This window comes from Ceratina calcarata, unplaced genomic scaffold, assembly GCF_001652005.2.
Source record: "Ceratina calcarata isolate Rehan_Ccalc_2016 unplaced genomic scaffold, ASM165200v1 scaffold494, whole genome shotgun sequence".
Lineage (NCBI taxonomy): Eukaryota > Metazoa > Arthropoda > Insecta > Hymenoptera > Apidae > Ceratina > Ceratina calcarata.
Window position 1 is genome coordinate 4,970 of NW_017173764.1, and position 4,938 is coordinate 9,907.

The window sequence follows — 4,938 nt, forward strand, 5'->3', positions numbered from 1 at the left end:
CATGCAACAAGCTCGAACAGCATCCTTTCTGATCAATCGTATTTTCCTATCATTGTCTACAGCAAATCAGTCAGATAATTGATCCGTTCCGTCATTCAAATATTTCCAGTAGCTTCTCCCTCTTTCCTGTTTCCTGAAAGTTCCTCTCTCTCATCTACAAATAATTAAAAATTCCATTATCATATCTACATCTATCCTCAAATGCCTCTGAATCAATTATGACTCCTTACCACTGACAACAACGAGACCGTCAAATATAGATATTATTCGCCATTCGACTTACTTGAGCAGCATCTTTCAGGATCAATCACGTTTTCCTATCATCAACTACGACAGACCAGTCATCGTACAATTATTTCCAATAGTTTCCCTCTATCTTCCGCTTTCTGAAAATTCCTCTTTCTCATTAAGAATTAAATAGGATTCATTATCATGTCAACATCCGTCCTTGAATGCCTCTGAATCAAACACCATTCCTTACCATTGTTAACAATGAAAGTATCAAGTATAAATTCTATTCATCGTTCGACAAGCTCGAACAGCATCCTTCCAAATCAATCGTATTTTCCTATCATCGTTTACAGCAGATCAGTCAAATAATTACTCCATTCCATCCTTCAAATATTTTGCAATAGCTTCTCTCTCTTTCCTGTTTCCTGAAAGTTCCTCTCTCTCGTTTACAAATAATAAAGAATTCCATTTATCATGTCAACGCCCGTCCTCGAATGTCTGTTGTCTATGAATCAATCATAATCCCTTACCACTGTCAACAACGAGACCTTCGGATATAGATACTATTCTCCGTTCAACTTATTCGAGCGGTATCTTTGGTATCAATCACGCTTTCCTACCATCTTCTACAGCAGATCAAACAGGTATTTAATTCATTCCGTCATGCAATTATTTCCGGCAGCTTCTCTCTTTTTTTTTCTAAAAAATTCCCTCTCTTCCATTAATGATTAATTGAAATTCATTATCATGTCAGCATCCATCATTAAATACTTCCGAATCGAACACAATTCCTTACCACTGTCAGCAAAGAAAACATCAAGTATAAATTCTATTCATCATTCGACAGACTCGAACAGCAACCTTCCGAATCAATCATATTGTCCTATCAACGTCTACGGTGGATCGGTCAGATGATTAATCCATTCCATCGTTCAAATATTTGCAATAGCTTCTCTCTCTTTCCTGTTTCTTGAAAGTTCCTCTCTCTCATCTACAAATAATGAAAAAATTCCACTTATCATGTCAACACCCGCCCTCGAATATCCATTGTCTATGAATCAATCGTAATCCCTTACCACTGTCAACAACGAGACCGTCGAGTATAGACACTATTCCCGCTCAGCTTATTCGAGCGGTACCTTTAGGATCAATCGCACTTTCCTACCATCGTCTACAGCAGATCAATCAGGTATTTAATTCATTTCGTCATACAATTATTTCCAGCAACTTCTCTCTTTTTCCATTTCCTAAAAATTCCTCTCCTTCATCAATAATTAATTAAAATTCATTATCATGTCAACGCCCGTTCTTTACTGCCTCTGAATCAAACACAATTCCTTACTGCTGTCCACAACAAGACCCTCAAATATAAAAGACTATTCATCGATCGACAAGCTCGAACCGCACCTTTCCAAATCAATCGTTTTTCCTGTCACCGTTTACGGCAGATCAGTCAGATAATTAATCCCTTCCATCATTCGAATATTTCCAATAACTCCTCTCTCTTTCCTGTTTCATAAAAGTTCCTCTTCCTCGTCTACAAATAATTAGTTAAAAGTTGTCATTATCCTGTCAATCGTCCATCTTCAAATGCCTCCAAATCAATCATAATTTCTTACCTCTGTCAACAACGAGATCATCAAATATGAATACTAATTGTCGTTCAAATTACTCCAGCAGTATCCATCAGGATCAAACACGTTTTCCTATCATCATCTACAGCAGACCAATCATCGTACAATTATCTCCAACGACTACCCTCTATCTTTCGTTTCCTGAAGATTTCCTTTCTCATTAAGAATTAAACAAAGTTCATTATCATGTCAACGTCCGTCCCTGAATACCTCCGAATCGAACACAATTCCTTACCGCTGTCAACAACGAAAACATCTAGTATAAATTCTATTCATCATCCGACGAGCTCGAAACGCATCCCTCCGAATCAATCGTATTTTCCTATCATCGTCTACGGCAAATCGATCAGATAATTAATCCATTTCATCGTTCAAATATTTGCAATAGCTTCTCTCTCTTTTCTGTTTCTTGAAAATTCCTCTCTCTCATTTACAGATAATGAAAAGATTCCATTCATCACGTCAACACTCGTCCTCGAATGTTTATTGTCTATGAATCAATTGTAATCCCTTACCACTGTCATCAACAAGACCATCGAGTATAGACACTATTCTCCGTTCAACCCATTCGAGCGGTATCTTTAGGATCAATCACACTTTCCTACCATCATCTACGGCAGATCAATCAGATATTTAATTCATTCCAACATACAATTATTTCTAGCAGCTTCTCCCTTTTCCTGCTTTCTACAAACTCCTTTCTTTCATCAATAGTTAATTGAGATTCATTTCCGTGTCAATGCCCGTTCTTTACTGCCTCCGAGTCAAACATAATTCCTTACCGCTGTCAACAACAAGACCATCAAAAATAAATACTAATCGTCGTTCAAATTACTCCAGCAACATCTTCCAGGATCAATCTCATTTCCTATCATCATTTACAGCAGACCAATCATCATACAGTTAATTCCAACGATTTCTCTCTATCCTCCGTTTCCCGAAGATTTTCTTCCTAACTAAGAATAAAATAAAATTCACTAACATGTCAACGCCCGTCTTTGCATGCCTCTGAATCGAACACAATTCCTTACCGTTATCAACAATGAAAGTATCAAGTATGAGTTCTATTCATCATTCGACAAGCTCAAACAGCATTCTTCCAAATCAACCGTATTTCCTATTATTATCTACAGCAGATCGTTTAAATAATTAATCTATTCCGTCCTTCAAATATTTTACAATAGCTTCTCTCTCTTTCCTGCTTCCTGAAAGTTCCTCTCTCTCATCTACAGATAATTAGTTAAAGTTTCATTATCATGTCAACATCCATCTCAAATACCTTCAAATCAATCATAATTCTTTACCACTGTTAACAACGAGACCAGCAATTATGAGTACTAATTGTCATTCCAGTTACTCAAACATCATCTTTCAAGATCAGCCACTTACCAATCATCATCTACAGCAGATCAAACAGGTATGTAATTCATTCCATTACACATTTATTTCCGGCAGCTTCTCTCTTTTACCACTTCCTAAAGAGCCCTCTTTCTCATCAATAGTCAGTTAAAATTCATTATCATGTCAACGTCCGTCCTTGAATACCTCTCAATTAAACACGATTCCTTACCGCTGTCAACAACGAAAGCATTAAGTATATAAATTCTATTCATCATCCGACAGACTCGAACAGCATCCTTCCGAATCAATCGTACTTTCCTATCATTGTCTACGGCAGATCAGTCAGATAATTAATCCGTTCCATCAATCAAAAATTCCCAATAGCTTCTCTCTCAATCCTGTTTCCTGAAAGCTCCTCTCTCTCATCTACAAATAACGTCCATCCTTGAATGCCTCTGAATCGAACACGATTCCTTACCATTATCAACAATGAAAATATCAAGTATAAATTCTATCCATCATTCGACAGGCTCGAACAGCGTCCTTCCGAATCAATCGTGTTTTCGCTATCATCATTTACAGCAGATCGTTCAAATAATTAATCTATTCCATCCTTCAAACATTTTGCAATAGCTTCTCTCTCTTTCCTGTTTCCTGAAAGTTCCTCTCTCTCATCTACAGATAATTAATTAGAGTTTCATTGTCATGTCAACGTCCATCTCAAATACCTTCAAATCAATCATAATTCTTCACCACTGTTAACAACGAGACCATCAATTATGAGTACTAATTGTCATTCCAGTTACCCTTCTTCCAGGATCAGCCGCTTTTCCTATCATCATCTACGGCGTATCAATCAGGTATTTAATTCATTTCATCATACATTTATTCCTGGCAGCTTCTCTCTCTTTTTTTTTTCACTTCCTAAAAAGCCCTCTTTCTCATCAATAGCCAGTTAAAATTTTCATTATCATGCCAACGTCCATCCTTGAATACCTCTCAATCAAACACAATTCCTTACCGCTGTCAACAACGAACTCATCAGGTATAAATTCTACTCATCATCCAACAGACTCGAACAGCATCCTTCCGAATCAATCGTATTTTCCTATCATTGTCTACGGCAGATCAGTCAGATAATTAATCCGCTCCATCATACCAATATTTCCAATAGCTTCTCTCTCGTCCTTGTTTCCTAAAAATTCCTCTCTCTCATCTATAAATAATTAATTAAAGACTCATTATCATGTCAACGTCCGTCTTCAAATACCTCCGAAACAATCATAATTCCTTACCACTGTCAACAACGAGACCATCAAATATAGATACTAGATTTCGTTCAAATTATTCAAGCAGCATCCCTCAAGATCAATCACATCTTCCTATCGTCGTCTACAACAGGTCAATCGTCATATTAATGCTTCCAACGACTTCTCTCTATTTCTGCTTCCTGGAAATTCCTCTTTCTCATTTATAATTAATTGAAATTCATTATCATGTCAACGCCCGTCCTAGAATATCTCTAAGTCAAACACAATTCCTTACCTCTGTAAACAACGAAGTCATCAAGTATAACTTCTATTCAACATTCGGCAAGCTCGAACAGCAACCCTCCAATTCAACCATGTTCACCTATCTTCGTCTACGGCAGATCGATCAGGTTATTAATCCGTTCCATGATTCAAATATTTCCAATAGCTTCCCTCTCTTTCCTGTTTCCTGAAAGTTCCTC

The 4,938-nt window shown here is 37.1% G+C and overlaps 3 long non-coding RNA genes across 3 annotated transcripts; all 3 read right to left on the reverse strand.

Moving 5' to 3' along the window:
- Positions 1-294: 294 nt before the first annotated feature.
- LOC113464723 (uncharacterized) lies at positions 295-1,212 on the reverse strand. The gene is made up of 4 exons (XR_003389576.1): positions 1,028-1,212; positions 762-930; positions 482-656; positions 295-386 (listed from the first exon to the last, which is right to left on the reverse strand). It is a non-coding gene; the product is annotated as an uncharacterized LOC113464723 (long non-coding RNA).
- A 101-nt stretch (positions 1,213-1,313) lies between these two features.
- LOC113464721 (uncharacterized) lies at positions 1,314-3,618 on the reverse strand. Its single transcript, XR_003389574.1, has 5 exons — positions 3,255-3,618; positions 2,897-3,091; positions 2,101-2,821; positions 1,851-2,017; positions 1,314-1,768 (listed from the first exon to the last, which is right to left on the reverse strand). It is a non-coding gene; the product is annotated as an uncharacterized LOC113464721 (long non-coding RNA).
- Positions 3,619-4,096: 478 nt separating this feature from the next.
- On the reverse strand, positions 4,097-4,871 carry LOC113464722 (uncharacterized). Its single transcript, XR_003389575.1, has 4 exons — positions 4,752-4,871; positions 4,502-4,598; positions 4,228-4,422; positions 4,097-4,130 (listed from the first exon to the last, which is right to left on the reverse strand). It is a non-coding gene; the product is annotated as an uncharacterized LOC113464722 (long non-coding RNA).
- Between the last annotated feature and the right edge of the window lie 67 nt (positions 4,872-4,938).